Genomic DNA, 18,254 nt, shown 5'->3' with positions numbered 1-18,254 from the left:
CTCACATACAAAGAAGAAAGAGGGGCTGGAGGAATGGTTTAGTGGTTAAGCGCACTTGTTCTTACAGAGAACCTGGGTTCAGTTTTTAGCACTCATATCAGATAGCTCATATTACATGCAAATTCAGCTCCAGGGAATCTGATACCTTCTTTTGGGCTCTGTAGGTAGTAGGTATGCATGTGGTATATGTATGTACATGCATACATACATACATACATACATGCATACATACACATACATATATACATTCAGGCATATACACATACCTATAAAATAAAAATAAATCTTAAAAAATGAATTAGCTTTTAAAAACGAACAAAGATATTCCTACTACCATTTGCGTATATAGTTAATTTAATTAAAATATTTAAGTGTCTGATGTTTTTGCCAGCATGTCTGTCTGTGTACCATTTACATGTCTTGTGCCTTGTACCTCCAGAAGGCAATGAATTTCCTGGAACTGGAGTCTGAATTGAACTTACAGTTGTTAGCCTTTACATGGGTGCTTGGAGTTGAACATGAGTTCTCCAGAAGAATAGTAAGTATTCTTAACCCTGCCCATGTAGGAACAAATTTGAGAGGAAAAATGGACAGCACCCACATGGAGGGATGCTCTCTCAGCCTAGACACATAGGGGAAGACCTAGGCTCTGCCAGGGGTGATATGGCAGACTTTGGAGATCCCCCATGGAGGGCCTCATCCTCCCTGGGGAGCAGAGGGGGGGATGGGATGGGGTTGGAAGGTTGGTGGGGGGTGGGGAGGAGGGAAGGGAGAGGGAGCTGGGTTTGACATGTGAAGCAAGTTTGTTTCTAATTTAAATTTAAAAAGTGGGAAAAAAAGAAAAATGGACAGAATATGAAACCATGTTGACATATTTTAAGACAAAATGAGAGATGCCTATATTTTACTATTGTTTTTTTAAAAGTTAGCATATTGTATAATAGGTTTTATTATAAAAATTTTCATCCATATGCATCATCATGATTTTTTGTAATTGGGTCCCCTCTTACATGCTCTCTGTATTCACCCTCTTCTGGTTCACTCCTCACTTCATAGCTCCCTCCTTCAGTTTTCACATGTATTCTATTAGCAAGAGCTCTTTGTTTTGGTATTTGGATATAAACATTTTAACCTTGTACCATTTCAGAGCAGGGCATCAAATGGATGGAACTTGGGGGTGTGGCTCAACTGGCAGAGTACTTGATTAGAAAGCATGAGGCACTGGGTTCTATCATACATAATCCAGGTGTGGAGGTACACATCTGTAATCTCAGCACTTAGGAGATAGAGGCAGGAGAATCAGCATTTCAATGTCATTCTCAGCTATACAGCAGCTTCATTTACAGTCTAGTGGGTTATATAAGATCTTTCTCTCTCTCTCTCTGTCCTTCTCTCTCTCTCTCTCTCTCTCTCTCTCTCTCTCTCTCTATCTCTCTCCTCCCCTCCCCCTATACCTCTCCCTGTCCCTCTCTGTCTCTGGTCTTTTTAGTCATGACAATAAAATGACAATGGAAAGTAGAATAAGACAGAAAGATACTTTCCTAGATACTTGAGCATGACATGACTGGGCTGTGATGACCATTGCTGGCATCATAAATATGAGCACACCTCTGGGTGTGTTTGTACCTCTGATGACTCTGATTGGCCCCAGTTATTGAATTAATTCCTGATTAATTTGTACTGTCATAACATTGCCGTGGGGTGGTGGAAAGTAGGAAGCGGGACCTATGTGTAGGATAAAGTAGGCCAGTAGGGATGTATTTTGCTTTGATCCCCTTCTGTGTGATCTTCTCCTTCTGCTTCCTATGCACCAGAAAGTGATGAAGAACTTTGGCACTGTGCCCCATCAACCAGAATGTTCTGCCCACACATGTGGAGTATGGTAGTGCGCATTAGAACAGCTCCCTTGGGTCCCAGTTGATGGAACTGTTTAAAAAGGATTAGGAGGTGTGGCCTTGTTGGAAGAGGTGCCACTCGGGGGTGGGTTTTGAGGTTTCAAAAGTCCACACCATCCCTAATCTCCCCCACCCCTCTGCTTTCTGTTTGTGGATGGGGTGTAGGCATTCCCATCACACAAACATGCCTGCCTGCCACCAGGCTCCCTGCCGTGATGGACATGGGCTCTACTGCTGTGGAACTGGGACTCCAAATTAAATGCTTTTTTATTAAATGGTGTTGGTCATGGAAACAGGACATGGAGCAAAGCAAATGTGGACTGAATTTCCCGAAAGCATAAGCAAAAAAGCAGACTTCATTGATGAAGTTGTTTCTGTTGGGTGTTTTGGTCCCAGTGATGCAAAGGTCATAGCAAGTGTTGGGGATAGTGCTGTACTGTGGATCTTCTAGCTGCCAGGCTCTTTAATAGAATGCACAGCTAAGGTTCCTCTTGACCTATTTTGTTTGAAGTCCTAGAAGTAAATCTCTCAGTGATATACTTTGTGAAGTTAGAGGCTGTATATAATGATCTTTTTCACTTACTGGGCTCACAGGATTATTTTCTTTTGAATAAATACATGAGTATAATGTCAGTTGTTATTAATCTTACAATGAACAGCCCAGGCTTCTATTGTAAATCTGATCACTTATGGAAAAAAAAGTTCCATTTGTAGTTTAAATGGTAATATTTTACTTTCCTGATGTTCACATGATCTGACCCTCATCATCATTCTCCTCATGGCTTTAATCAATTTGAATGATTTTTCAATCTTCAGACCCTAGGGCTGCAGGAAGCTCTTCAGAGACTACATAAACTCTTATAGCAAGCATAAAAAAATAAATGCAATTATAGATGCCCATCATATTGGGACCAAAAGCAATATTATGACATTTGGTAAGTCAGAAAGAATATAGTGTATCTTTTTTCTCATTATGAAAAGATATGCTCTTTTCATGGGTTCCTTTTTATTGCAAAGGCAAAGGAAATGAAAAGGTAATTTATGAGCTGAGTTGAAAATGCAAATGCTAAATCTTGCCTTGGATAATGCTGTACAACCAGATACCCCTCTCTTTTGGGCGGCAAGATCTTTTTAATGAAGATAATGGACTGAAGTAGATGCTGCAGGTATTTTTTTTTTTGTGGGGTAGGTTTAAACACCTCTGTGTCATAATCACATTTTTAGTTTTATTTTTCACAACAGGCTAGGCCTGGTAGTACAGAACCATAATCCTAGCTACTCAAGAGACTGAAGGGAGAGGACCCCAATTTCAAGGTCTAACCTGGACTAAAGAATAGGTTCAAGGTCAGCCCAGGCAACTTAGTGAGGGTCAGCCACACAACAAAAGTTGAAAGCAGGGATTCAATTCAAAGAGGAATGCAGCTTAGTGATAGAGGCTTGCTTAACACCTTTAAGGCCCTAGACTCAATTCCTAGAACCATGTGAAGAAAGAAGTACAATAAGCTTCCAGAAAAGTAAAAGGATGAGAACTAGGGAATGTTGTTCATTTGGAGGCTATTTGCTTTGTATACATGAAGGTATTTAATCCTCAGCATTGTGGGGTTTGGTGGTGGTGATGGGCAGACAGGAAAGGGGTGGCAAATTAATGAAGGAAAGTTTGATAACAAATTGGATAGTATAGTTTCTTAATTTTAAAGGATAATAATATTGGGAAATTTTGATACCTTGTACCTTTCTGTTATGATATAAAGAGAACATGATATCACTTATGAGTTAGAAACATTATTTTTTAAAACCCCTCAAATTAGGGGTTTGTTCACAAATTTATGAGCCTGTACTTTTCAAGTATCACAGATTTAAAAAAAGGCTTGGAATTGCTTGTGAGGGAAGGATGTTAAATAGAATATGACTTTTGATGTACTCTGGGCTGGGGGTGGGAGATATGAGTCATAAGAAACAGGGCATGGCGTCCCAACTAAATTCTAGCACGAAGGATGAGACATGAGGAGGGTTTAGAGTTCAAAGACTGTGTCCCAACAACAACAAACAATAAAATCAAAACAAATCCAGTAGAAATAAAAAATGCTTCCATGCATTAAGCAAAATATAACCATTATTAGAAAATGGATAAAATTTGAAAACAAAATGCAGATTAAGTAGTGTAGTGACTTAATAATGCTAATCATCTGACTTTAGTTATTTTCAGTGATTGTATGAATTACATAAAAATATTCTTGTTATTGGGAAGTTCATTCTAAACTGTTTAAAGATGGGGCAACATGTCTCAGTGGTTTATAAAAATGTGTTTCTTATGAGCACAGACACGCATGAACACACACAGATTTACAGAACCAAAGAGGAGGTACCTGGAAAGCGATATTATTAAAACATTACCTAACAAGCATGTAAAGAGAAAAGTCAGGCAGGTTAGGGGGAACGATGTTGTAGGCAGATGACTAGATCTAGAAGCAGAAATCTATAGACATTTTTCTCAGAGATGGTGAAGCTTGGCCACCAACAGTGGCAGAGGCTGGCACTGGAGACCAGACTGGGTCGGATGGTTAGTTAAACATGCTGTGAGGAGGAGGAGGAGGAGGAGGAGGAGGAGGAGGAGGAGGAAGAGGAGGAGGAGGAGGAGGAGGAGGAGGAGGAGGAGGAGGAGGAGGAGGAGGAGGGAGTCCTGGGGAGTTTTAGGCAGAAGAACGGTGAGATGGACCAGGAGGACTGAAAGCGTGAGGTGAACTGAGGGCTGAGACTGGAGGCTGACAGGAACCTCCCACCCCATTGTTCCTCTCAGTAACATTCTTCTTTCCAGCAGTGGGACAGAAAGCTAGGGCTGTGTCACGTTTTATCTGAGGCGCGGTTTATTATTGCTCAGAATGGCAGGGAAGGGCACGCCTGACTGCCCAAGGTCCTCCTTGTTGTAAATGGTGCCTCCCATTACCAGTAAATTTGAGGATCACCTCACTTTATTAGTTTACGCTCAAAGTCACCCTGACTTGAAGTGCCACAGTTATTTTTCTTTGTGCAGAATGTCTTCTAGATGGTGGTGGTGGGGGCATTCTGATGAGGTGGCCCATTAACCTAGCATAGCATGTTAAGCAGGAATCTCAGACCTTGACTGCCTCATTTTGCCTGGCTCACATTTCTTATTGATTTCAACTCCTTTCTTTTCATTTTCTTTCCTTTCAGTGTTAGCAAATTCCATTCTCTCAATAAGGGAGTAAACTACTTATCCATGGAATCAACAGTTGTTTATTGGACCTTTAACAGGATGAGTGAAATGCACGTGTACATCCTTCTGAAATCACTTTAGTGTGGTGGAGAAATTTTAAGTACATGTTTATAGAAGCAAGCATGTATACTCACCAGTATAGAAGAGTCACAAAGGAAATCTAGGCAGTGACATCACACTCAGCAAGGGTGTGACCTTATTTCTTATGTGAGGTCAGGGAATCCATGAGAGGCAGCTAGGGAGGGATGTGAGAGAGAAGGGTGGCGGCCAGGTAAAGAAGGATTCAGAGAAGTAGCAGTCACCCTGGAAAGAATGGAAAGCAACACAAGAAGGCTAGAAAGTAGAATAAGAAAAATCTAAGGATTGACATTCTTTTTCACATTGCAACTTTATAAAGTATATACAAAAAAAATAGAAGTTGGTCAGGATCATGAGGAAGCAAGAGGGATTATAAAATTAAATTTAAGCTCAGTTTCTTAAATAGCTCAGTCTATGAAGAGTTTGCTGTGTGACCATAGGACCTGGGTTCAATCTTTAGGACCCACATAAAAAGCCATGGAGTGGAAGGTTGTGAGGCACACTTGTAATCAATCTCAGTGATGGGGAGACAGAGACAGGAGGATCCTTGGGGTTTCACAAGTCACCCAGTCTTAGCCCAATCAACAAGTTCCACGTTCCAGTGAGAAACTCTGTCTCAAAAATAAATAAAACAAAATAGTCAAATGATTGATGGCCATCTTGAGGAACAACATTTTAGGCTGACCACTGGCATCCATGTATATATGTACACATGTACGTGTGCATCCACACACACTGCCAACCTCTTCACACATACACACTCCTGCCCAACCATATATTTCTTAATAGATAGTATACTACCCTGCTATTTGAATTATAATACAATAAAGTTGGACATCAGTAAGCAGGATTTTTCAAAACACTCTGCCCTGAGAGCTAAATGAGTAAATCTAAACAAACAAAAACCTCAAACAAAAACAAACAACACCTCCAAACATAAAACAACCACAACAACAAACGACTTTTACATTCCACACCCAGTTAACAAACAGTGTCCACCCGAGATGAAGGAATCTGAAGTGTCCATGCAGGCACAGCTTCGAATCAGCCGTCTTATCAGTTACCCCCAAACCCCACTTGTTCTCCAATCATTTTCCCATTTTCCACCTTGTCCAAAATACCATTTGTTTAATCAAATGTGACAGAATCTAAGTTAACTGATTTTGACATGTGTGAACACAGTGATAACAGAAATTAAAGAGTTTAGTGTGTTTAATATGTCTTAAATAGGCAAGAACAGGAACTGAATCTATTAAAACAAAAACTCAGAAACTCTCGGTCTGTGACAGGACCTCTGAGTCTCTGGTGTCCTAAGAACCAGGTTCAGAAGCATCACAATGCCCAGTGAAGCCTTGGTGTCTCTCCTATGGAAGCTTGCCTACTAACAGGGAGGAAGCACCTGAAACCCACTGGGGCTTTCCACCCCCACAGAAGGGTCAAAGCAACTGCAACGGCAGGTTTTCATTAGCCTTGAAATAAATTAAAATTCAGCTAGCCCAGGTTCTTTTCATTATGCAAACATTCAAGTAGATCAGAGGACTGGCAGGAAAGCAATCCTATTCATTTTTTTTCACTAATTTTGATTGGATTAAATTTTTCCTATGTAGCCTTTTGCTTATTTTACAGGTGAGCAGAGAGAAGTCAGTAGGGGAAGGCAGAATGATTGCTCTCCGGGCCCTTTTATTTCTTTCTGGTCTCTTTTAGGAAAAACTGCATTTGTTAGAAGTCAAGATGTCTTTTCCCCCCTTGTCTATATTCGAGTATTTTAAACCTAGACTATGCCACATAATTGATTTATTATTTATGTATGTTTTCTTTCATACTCAGAAATTATGGTTGAATTTTGAGAAGCATATGCTAGAGGACAGCAATCAACATTGGAGATATTTCCTAGTTAGTTGTATCACTTCAGCTACAGAGAGCCCTCCCTCCAGTTCTTCTAGCATGCGCTGTGACTGCCTCATTCACACACTACAAAGCATGTCGGATAATCAGGATGCCGTATGCTGACTCCATCTCATAGAGAGGAGGGAAAACCAAGTTAGAATGAGTGCAGAGCAAAGAGGTGAAGGCTGTCTTTGGTTGGAGAAAATAGGGCCTTTGGGGCAAGATAAAGGAAGAGTGAAAAAGAAAGAGTAGAGGCCTTAACTAAAATTAACCAAAATATACAATTCTACAGAAGATAATAAGTTATATGGGAGAGGAATGATTAAAAGAGAGACTCCAAAAGTTTCAAACATCACCAGCAGACCATGCTCAGCCATCACTAGTCTTTGAGTTAATGATTTTTATTTTTGATAAAAATTACTCCAACAGCTTTCCAAGAAAAAAATCATTTTTAAATAGACATGAAGTCTAGTCTATTGTGGTATAATCCATCTCTAAAGTTCATTAGAACTCACAATGTCTCTGTTACCCAGCAAGTTGACCTCCCGTTTGGGATTATCAACCCTTTCATAACTTGGACCACAGTATTCCACTGCGTTCTGTCTTGCTTTCTAGGCCCTGCATCATGAATGTTCCTAAAACTCAGATTGTCACTGAAGTTCACTTGGACTTCGATAGTCCCCATCCCTATTATAGGGTCTCTAGCTGATGATTTAGCAGCCATCTTGACTCCTCCTTCTACCATAGTCAATCTATTTTTAAGTTCCATCCCTAATTGCCTCCTAAATATTTTACAAACCCATCAGCTTTTAACTATTTCTTGCAATGTTGCTCACTCCTTTTGCAGCCAGCCTTTATGTAGCTTCAGAGTTATTGCTCTAATGTGGAAGTCAGCCTATGGCTGTTTTCTTCTTATAGCTTTGTAATTATGATGGCTTAAGATCTAGGTTTTAGATTCCGCTGTTATCTATGCTGTTACTTGCTGCCTTTGCCACCCTCTTTCCTCCTGGCTCTGGAGTCACCAGATGTTACTGTAAATTAATGCCTAGACTTCTGGCTGTTTCTCATCCTTGAACATTCTTTGCTAGACCTGCTTGGCTTATGTGTCAAAGTGGGAGAAGCTAAGCTAGGAGCCAAATCAAGGTGCAAATTTCATTGGCATAGAACAACCTGTGAAAAAATTTCAACCGGAGGCGACCATTCTCCATCCAGTGACTGAGGGATCCAAGTTCCTTCCACCTTATCATCTCAACATGTGGATTTAAATATAGCCAGGTTAAAGACCCAGAAGTTAATTATAGCACCTTGTTCATAGTCTAATTTCCATGGCCAGAACTAGCCTTGTAGTCTCATCCTTACTGCACTGGAAGCTTAACTATTTTGGAAGAACAAAGAATTTTAGGAAATGATTCCAGTGAGTTCCACTGGAGCAGTGTGCAGCCTGACAGCAGGACATGAGCACACCTATCTCTAGTGACTCTTAGCCAATAGATATTCCACAATTTTTATTCTGCAACCCTGATACCTGAGTGATGTACTCCAAATTTGAAGTCAAGAGTTTAGCCCTTAAACACACTGACCTGGGGTAGTCTACTAGGAACCAGACGACAGAAAATTCATATATTATACATCATGTATTAGATATTTCTTCAAGGTCATTATGGATTTCTTGAAAGAATTGGTGATACATGAGAGGATGCTCCAGAAGGCAGGGTTCTTGAGCAAACAAAATGTTTGGAGACATAGGATATACTCACACACAAATGTAGCTGGGTGTAAAATCAACAGGGAATTGAACAAATGTCAAATATCAAGCATCAGAAACTGTTAAAGATGGAAGGTATGATACCTGAAAAAGTAGAATAGGCAATGCAGTGAATCAGACTTTGGTGTCTGAAGGAGAACATGGATCCAAAAAGTGCCAGAATAAGCAACTATGAAGCTCTATTTTCCCTCCTACGTAAGAGCTTTCTGAGTAAGGAGCCCAGAAGACAGAGATGAGACACCCTGTTAAGCAGTGCATGGGAGTTGCCACACAGCAAACCTGAATGAACACAGTCTCCTACATTCATGTGACTGCTCTCTGTTGAAAACTGTGGCTTCCTTGCCCCAATTTCCCTCCTTAGCCTAACCTTGATTTCCCAGCTATCTTTCTGATGAAAGATAAAAGATCAGGGGAAATTAAAAGACAATGCAGCCAATTTTTCTTTTGTTTGAGACAGGTAAAATGAGCTGCATAATTTCATTTTTAATATCCCTGCAGGCAGAAATGTGATTTCACTTAAAAGTTGCCTTATAGATTCTTTTGGTTTGTTTTAACAGCAAAATAATTAAGTTGTGTCTAATTAAAAGGGAATAAATTGCTCACAGAAGTGGAATAAATCAGTGCTTAGCTGAAGGGTGGAAAAAGTTGTTCAAAGTTCATAGGGCTATAAGCAATTAAAAGACAAGAGACCAGATTGACTGGCTCAATGCACCATGTTCAGGCATACACATGGAACAAAGTACACATTGATAAATACACCCAGGAATGTCTGAGATGGGGGCAGCCTGGGACAGGAAATTTGAGGAGAACTCTATCAAGGACAAATGAACTAGGTGCCAGTTTCAGCACAAAGACCATTGGTCCAGACTTTTAAGTGAAGTGACAAAAACTTATGTAGGATAGCTGTCTCCAGAGGTTCCTTGGTGAGGAAATGTACTGTGACTATACACTGGGAGGAAGTTAAAGGAAGAATGGGAGGAGAGAGAGAGAGAGAGAGAGAGAGAGAGAGAGAGAGAGAGAGAGAGAGAGAGAGAGAGAGAGAGAGAGAGAGAGACGGAGGGGGGAGCATGGGAAATTATAATTAACATGATAGCTGTTGACTATTGGCTGAAAGTGAAATGCTCCCTTAAAATATATATGATATGCTAATAAAATATACTGTCCTTCCATGCAACTTTAAAACTGTTAATAAAATTTTACAACATTAGATTGTTGACCTCAATTATATCATTTGATTGAGAGGAACGGTCTGCAGGTTTGGGATAGGATACAAGGATGACCATGAGAAAGACAGGCACAAGAAAGAAATACAGCAAATGCTGGCTATTACAACCACAGACCAACGAGAGAAAATTTACCTCCTTAGGAATTTCAGAAGCCATAGGAGAAGTGAAATTGACCTTTATGAGGACATGGGATTCAGCTCACCCTGAACTCATGGAGATCCTTAGGGCCAAGGTAAATCAAGCTGTCAGGCTTATTTATTCTACTCACCAGCTGTGAGTTCCTGGGAGGTCCTCCCATGTTCTTTCTTGGCCCTAGTTCCTTCCTCTATAAAACAAAGGGATTGCTATGACCCATGCACATTCCTTAAATTTTCACTCAGGTTCTCATACTGACCTCTGTCTTGACACCCTGATGAGAGGCCTCTCCATATCACAGCCTTGGTTCTTTATACAGGGAAAAGGACCTCATAGGACATTGTTCTTTTACCAGAAAGGAACACATTTTTCATCCACTTTGTGTTAGTTATTTAATCTGCCCTCATATGTGTCTGGGAATGGACATTCTCATACTTTAAATAAACAACTAAACTTTCTCAGCTTTATCCTCTCTAATTATAACAAGATTTTAAAATAGCTCTCAAATTCTCATAATTCTCATCCCAACACAGGGAGGAATCTTAAGAGGAATCCAGTTCTTTCTAGACATTACCATGTGAACACCTTAATGATGCAAATCTCAGTTTACCTCCAAAAATGCATCATCTTTACTGCTTCAGGGTGATATCCATCCTTCATATCTCAGGGTATGGTAGAATGTTTTCAGTTTTGACTCTGCCATGTTGAAACATTTTCCAAGTTATATTGATCCCAATCATAAATACTTGTCAGTTTTGTCTATTCTCTGGGTTCAAGGCTAACAAGCTACACACACACACACACACACACATACACCACCACCACTATCACCACCACTACCACCCCAGGCTATGCTCATGTCTTGCCTGAGTTGTCTGAATATTTACACAATTTGATCGTTTCTTTATAAGCATGTTTGCTCACACCCAGTTAGTTCATAAGTCATAACACATGATTTATAAGTGTGAATGCATTCCTGCCATCACCTTGCTAAGCAATTTTGGATTTGAATTTCCCAAAACAAAATAGAAATAATTATAACTTTAAATAGAACGTTAGAATAATTTACAGAACCTTCTTAATAATGCACATAGCGTATCTTCCCAGCCTTCTGTTGATTACATTTCACTGACACTCTAATCTAGCCATAAGGACATTCTTTTCTTTTTCTTTTGCGTACATCTTTTTCCTCAGTACCAACACCAGCACTCTGGACCCCCAAATCCACCTCCAATGTTCATTTATGTTTATTCTCCTGATAAGTATGATTGATCCCTCATATGATTTATAGTACTTTATCCTTATCCCATGTTAGCTCTTAGTTTTGTGTACTTGGGCACATACATGTCTGAACTGAGGGCTTCTACATGACAGTGTCACTTTACCCCAGTGCTTTCTGGGAATAATCATTCTTTTACATCTTCCTAGGTACACTGATCAGCGCCAAGAAGCACTAGGTTTTTGTGTTGAATAGACACCAATAATTTGTAATTAACAATGATCTAAAAATTTCTCAAAAAGAATCCTTATTAATCAATTTTCTTCTCCCAAAAGTGTTTTGAGATCAGTTACATCTGAGTGACAGAGATACTTAACAGGGGAATGAAACTCTCCACTATTCCTGTTTAGAAGTATCAGAGATTAAGAAGACTTTGAGTTTCCTTGGGACCACATTTTGGGAGGATAATGAAAAATACTTGGAGTGAAACAATCCAGAGGGCATAGGAACTAACATTAATAAGCTAACATAATTCATTTAAACAATAATGTATGGTACAATTTCACCAAGGACCTGCTCCCTAGAAGTTTTTAATGCTGTCTCTCTTGACACAACAAACTTAAGATTGATTTTCTCCATCACTGATACCTGTTATAAAGCATTTAATAAAATTACTCTGATCTTATTACTTCTGGGCCCCTGGGATCATGCAACTAAGAGTCACTGGAGTGAGATAGAGGAATTATTGGGGAAGTGTTTGTGACCTGCCCCATTGCTCAGGATTGCAAGCCCTTCACTCTTGCTCAGGATTCCAGCTAATGTACTCACAAAAGGATGCCCCCTGTATCTCAGGGAGCTCTTCCCCAGTAGATACAGAGTATGCTTCACTGATCCCAATTCACAGGCTTTCACTGTTCCTTATCTTTTATTTCTCATATGCATCCTCTATTGACTCATAAGCCTTTAGTTCTAATTTTTCTTAGCATTGGGTTAATATTGAATATACTGGAACTGAAATAGACTAGGTAAGTTAAAAGAGCTTTAGAAATGAGTTTGTATTGAATTATCATATATGATGAGATTGTGGCTTAGAAAGTATGAATGTGGGTAAATTTGAAGTTATCGATATTGTGCAGATGAGCCTAATTGACATTTCTTCTGGAATAAGATTAATGATAACATATGATATATATATATATAATGTCATATGCATATAGGTATATATAATATTGCAATAATAATAAAAATGAAGAGAGTTTGGAGGCTTGTTATATGCCACAAAGACAATGAGCAAAAGAAGCAAATCAGTTTCCTGACTTACCATGTACATTGTGCCTTTTGTTTCTTCTGCTTATTTTAAACCAGAATTATACCTGTTTACCTCTCAGTCTGTGATTATTTAAGGAGAATTTTTTTTACAAATAATCTTTTATCTTACAAAGATAAATCAGAGTTCCTTCCCATGAGGTTCTCCTTTAAACCTTTAAAACTGTAAGGCCATAGAGGAGGGTCTATACAATTGTAAAAGAGATCATGACTAAGAATCTTCTATGATGAGACCATAAACATAGCAACAAGAGAAGAAAACGGATAAAAAGAAGTGTCAGGGAAGTTCAGAAGACTTCACTACTTTAATACTCCTTTGGCTTACATGGTAAGACTCTAGGAGACAGAGAAAGCAGAATAGTCATGAGTGTATCAGTAGCCAGCAGCCTGAAGGAAGATAGTGAGGTGTTCACAGGCTAGACTGTGTGATGGAGGCTTAGGAATGATGCATAGACCTCCAGGAAATATATCCCCTCGAAAACTCAGTCTGCAACGCTTTAATTTTCCCATTTCATTACAGCTCCAGCTGTTGGCCAGAGATTCTGGGTGTCAGAAATTCTACTTTGAGTACATTCTAAGGAAGGTGTCACTGACCCATTGGCATTTCCTGATGCCCAGAGGTCTTGGTATCCAGTTAAACAGTTTTAGAGTATTATGAAGGCTTCACTGATTCATGGCACAAAATTAGCAAACTCTCTGCTGATTTTTTGATTTAGGAAACTGAATTAAAAGTAAACAAATATGTACAGGTAGCTATACTCAATTTCCTACCCTACTCTCCAGTAATTTAACTTCATTCTTTCATGAAAGGGTGAATTGGTGAGAAAAATGTATTTCTGCATTTGTAATTTCTCTTAGAGTTACTGCTGTGGGGATTTGCTGATATCTCACATCACATATAGAATGGTTTCTATAACAGTTGCTTCGCAATTGCAAAGTCTATAAATGTTGTACCCAGGCAACATTTCCGTCTGAAGACCATTAGTGAGGCAAATGGCTTTGCTGCCCACCAATGTGAGGTGGATTACTGCTGAGCGTAGAATCATGTGAGACAGTTTCTGATGGTAGCAGAAGGTATGATGGGTTTGGAGTATGAGACATCAAAGGGTGTGCTGGTAAGAGAGATAAAATGCTATTGCTGTGCAGCTGTATCTCTTAGACATGTCCTCCATAGTGTTAGAAGACATGTCCAACCAATAGTGTTTATCCTAACTATGGTTTATATGCACAATGCAAACTAATCAAAACTTGTGAATTATCTTATACTGACCCTGAAGATACTGAGATTTGGACAGTAAGTACCAGCATCAGGATAGCAAATAGACAAATGATACATGTCATAGGATAGGACAATAGTCCAGTGCATGCATGAGTACTAGACACTTGGCAGATATGTCTTTTTAAGTCAGTACATATGTATGGACTAATAAATGAGCTCTTTGATAACCAATCTAACAACAATAACAAGTAAGAACACTTTCACCTCTTATCAAACATAGAAGTTAAATTCAAGGTATAGTAAAGACCTTTCTGAAGGAAAAGGGGGTGGATTTAAAATACAGGAGAGCAGCTTTATAATTCTGGGGCATGGAAGAAATGGTAAAGGCAAAGATATCAATAATTTGACAAAAGATTAAGGAACCTGAAGCATATTAATATGTGTGTCTCCTGAAAAACATGGAAAGATGAACCAGGGAGCTGGGAATAGATGCTGGTGACATTAGCATGTAATCACATTCAGAAAAAGAAATGATGAACAAGTCAGGAGAAAAATGAACAATAGAAGCAGAAGGGGAAACTCATGTGGCTTCATACAAAGTTATTCCTAGCTTCACTAGTAATCAGCAAATTAAAACAATGAAGTTGTAACTGTCATACTACCAGACTGGCAAACAAATTAAGCCTGTTGGATTTTAGATTTGGCAAAGATGAGGTACAACAGACACTTTCATTTGCAAATTGTTATGATACATTTGAAAGCAATTTAACTTTATGAAGGCAGGTTGAAGTACATATGTCCATGGACCTAATGTTTCTATTTCTAGATGGGTACCCTAGAGTAAACTGTACAAATATGTACAAGGAGACATATTTGGAAATGTTAATTCCATCACCATTTAGGAATATTAAAAATTCAAGTATCTATACAAGATTAGAAAGAAAAAAAAAAGAAATGGTACCATATAAATAGAATGGAATGCTATATGAAGCTAGAAGTAGACCACAGGAAATAGAAAAAATAACAAGTTTCAATAAGAGTTATCATTTTCCTGTAAGCATCATAGTAAACACTATGGATATTAACTTACAGTTTTCATGACAACCATGATAGTGACATTATTACACATGAGCAAAATAGGTATAGAGAAGTCTAATTATCCACAGCTCTCTATTACAGCTGTTAGTGTCAGAAGAGAGCCACAGATCAGCCCATCTAACCCCAGAAGTGCTACTTTAAACACTATGCTTGCCTCAGCAAACAAGCAAAAGTAAAGTGTTGGATTAAATATTCAACTATGAGTATGGACGTGGAGTATAGTTCTATTTCATCTAGTGTTAGGCTTAGCTTGATGAGTGGTATAAACAAGCTATTTACTTATGACATAAACACTTTGAGAGGTTGGTAATCTAAGGCACATGTGGAGTTTCCTAAGTCATGAGTGTTAGTATTCAGGCATCTGTACTGGCCTGCCCTTGGGGTTCTGACAGGATATGCCTTCAGCTGCAGCCACTAAGAGTACCACTTGTGAACATTCACTATGTTTCCTTTTAAAAAGGCCCTTCCTAATTAATTTCTCTCTCTCTCTCTCTCTCTCTCTCTCTCTCTCTCTCTCTCTTTCTCTCTTTCTCTCTCTCTCTGTATGTCTCTCTGTTCCCCCATCTCTGTCTCTTTGCTTCTCTGCTTGTCTCCCTGATACCCCCCCCATTTTCTATACTGCTGCTCCTGTCCCCAGAAGTCAGTCTCCTCCCTCCCCTCCCATTTCCCATGCACTTTCCCATAATTTAAAAAAACAAGACAAAAAAAAACCCTCCACCCAAGTTCTGTTGCATGGTATCTTTCTCTCATGTGCCTGTTTTTAAATTTTAATGAGTGATCCAGATTTCTCTGTCCCATTATCCTTGGCATTGCTGTTTAACAATAAGAATCAAAGGGATCTGAGAGCATCATCCACCCACTAATCACATTCTGTCTAATCAGGGCAAAAAATGAATAGAGGACAGGCAAATGCACACCTGCCAGCATGGTCCCTCTGAAGATTTAAGGAGAGGCCTCATGACCTACAATCTTTAATCTCCTTGGTTGCCCCTCTCATTTCAAGAAAAGTTGGGTCATGTAGTCATTGAGTTAGATACATTGTTACCTTGAATGAACTCTATGGTCAATGTAGAAGAAAAGTAACTACTGAACAGGCAATTAAGTTTCTGTTTTAAGTATCATACACATAATATGTGTTTCAAACAAAACTATATATTATTCATGCAAAATATACTTTCAGAGTTCATACCTAAATAAATGTGTATAAAAATTAATACTAAATTTAGGACAGTAATTATGGTTTAGAGAAGGAAGGAGGAGGGATATGTGATAAATCAATTAAAAAAATCAAATGTAAGAATGACATGTTGAAATCTGATCAGTTGGATTGAGGTTAAGGTCTGTGTCTCCAGGGAATACATTGTGTACCCACATTTCTCCATGTTTTGTACCCACTCTTTTTTTTCTCTGTAGAATAGAGTATTGATCCCAAACAACTGATTTCTCCTGTTGGAAGTTCAAGGAAGGCCTTGTTGAATGTGAGGTTCTCCCCAAAATGACTTTTTTTTTGTTTTTAGCAGAACACCTGCTTTACAGCAAAAAGCTTACTGAAATGTTATCAAACACCATAAACTAAGATAAGCTATTTGTAAGTATTGACTTATTTTACCCTCAGAAGAATCCTTGGTGCTAAAAACAATCCTTTGTACAAATGTGGAAAGCAGGGCTTGGCGAACTCAAGCATCTCCCCTCAGACTCCTCACTCCATAGGGGCAGAACTTAGAACTTAGGCTGGGAACCATGAAAACATCACACTGTGCTGTGACACTGCAAGAGAGCCCTTTGATGGTAGGACCCAGTGCGGAAGGCGGGGTGCTGGTTTAGAATGGAAGAACAGGATAGCTTTGCCCTGTGTTTGGTTGAATCTTACTTTGGGAGTGCTACATAAAGCTTGGCTGAGGTGAAGGAGAAAGCAAGCAATTACTCAGAGAAATACTCGTTTGTAAGTTACAGAACAAAAGGAAATCTTGCCTCTGCAGAGCACAATCCGGGGAGGGAACCAAGATGGAAACGCTTGCCAAGAAGACTGTAAGTTGGGGCACTGCAGTTCTGAAGTTGAAAGTAGGGCAAATCACCTATGCACTGTGTGAGGCAGGCATATTCCTTACACCTGTCTCTCCACAATACAATAATTATACTAATACTAGAAATAAAACAATTTAAAATATAAAAGTAGGGTGAAGGCCATACATATGTACACACACATACTTATGTGCTTCTCCTCAGCTCAGTATCTGAGTGGTACCTGCAGAATACTGATTAGATGCTCAGTTGAGCTTATTTTATTTTTGAGATAGTGTCGACAAGTTGAGCTGACCCTTACTCTTAATATAGCTTGGGTTGGCTTTAAACTCATGATCTTCCTGTCTCAGTCTCCCAAAGTGCTGAACTAACAGGTATGTGCTACCAACCTGGGCTAGCTAAATTGAACCAAGATGATAAAGTTATTAAATAAAAAGAGGGATTTCTAACATTGGGCAGGGATAGTAGGGGGATGTTCCACACAGATATGTTTAATGCATGGATCCTCCAGCTCTCTCTTCCTGAAATCTGGTCATACCCCCAAACAGCCTTTTCCTTTCTGGATAAACAGTTGGCAAGCAGCCCACTTCACATTTGCAGTATCTTCCTTGTAGCTACAAGTCCAGCTCCCTGTCTCACACTCAAGCCCAAGAAGACCCAGTATTATAATTTTACTTTGATCTAGCACCTTCTTGGAGCATAGGCTATGTCATGTGGTATAGAACTTCTTCTATTTCACCCAAACCTATTACGTCAAGGGATTCTCTTTATTTCTTGGGAACAGAAGGATGTCTCCTTTCAGGACCTGTTAGTCTCTTCAATGTGGCTTTAACTGTCCCAATATTATAAAAAGTGAAGAAAACTAAAAGTTTTTTTCCTTTATGACCACTATCATGCTATGTGCAATGGCCATCTCTCCTAACAAACCTCCTCTTTGGACCCAAAGGCCTGATGTCTCCACTTCAGGAACTCAATGTGGCTACTTATACCCAACTATCCTAAAAATGCCAGTCTAAGGGTAATTCATGCCAGCTTCCTTTCTAAAACCTACCTTCTTTTATTTATAACAGATACATAAACAAAGAGCTACCATTTGGGAAAATGACCTCAAATTTGGAATGAGACAAATAAAACCACATAAACATGACT

At 39.2% G+C, this 18,254-nt stretch overlaps 1 protein-coding gene across 3 annotated transcripts in view; it reads right to left on the bottom strand.

Moving 5' to 3' along the window:
• The window catches only part of Atp10b (ATPase phospholipid transporting 10B (putative)), a 309,498-nt gene that overhangs the window by 98,789 nt on the left and 192,455 nt on the right, over positions 1-18,254 (bottom strand). Inside the window, exon 1 of one of the 3 annotated variants that reach the window (XM_040748471.1) lies at positions 5,265-5,418. The exons of the other annotated variants lie outside the window; for them this stretch is intronic. The gene's annotated coding sequence lies outside the window, so the exon portion shown is untranslated. Of the gene's footprint in view, positions 1-5,264; positions 5,419-18,254 lie in introns of those variants that run through there. 3 annotated transcript variants of the gene reach the window in all.

The sequence above is a fragment of the Mesocricetus auratus genome, unplaced genomic scaffold (genome assembly GCF_017639785.1).
Source record: "Mesocricetus auratus isolate SY011 unplaced genomic scaffold, BCM_Maur_2.0 Super-Scaffold_100007, whole genome shotgun sequence".
Lineage (NCBI taxonomy): Eukaryota > Metazoa > Chordata > Mammalia > Rodentia > Cricetidae > Mesocricetus > Mesocricetus auratus.
This window is presented reverse-complemented; position numbering and strand designations above follow the sequence as displayed.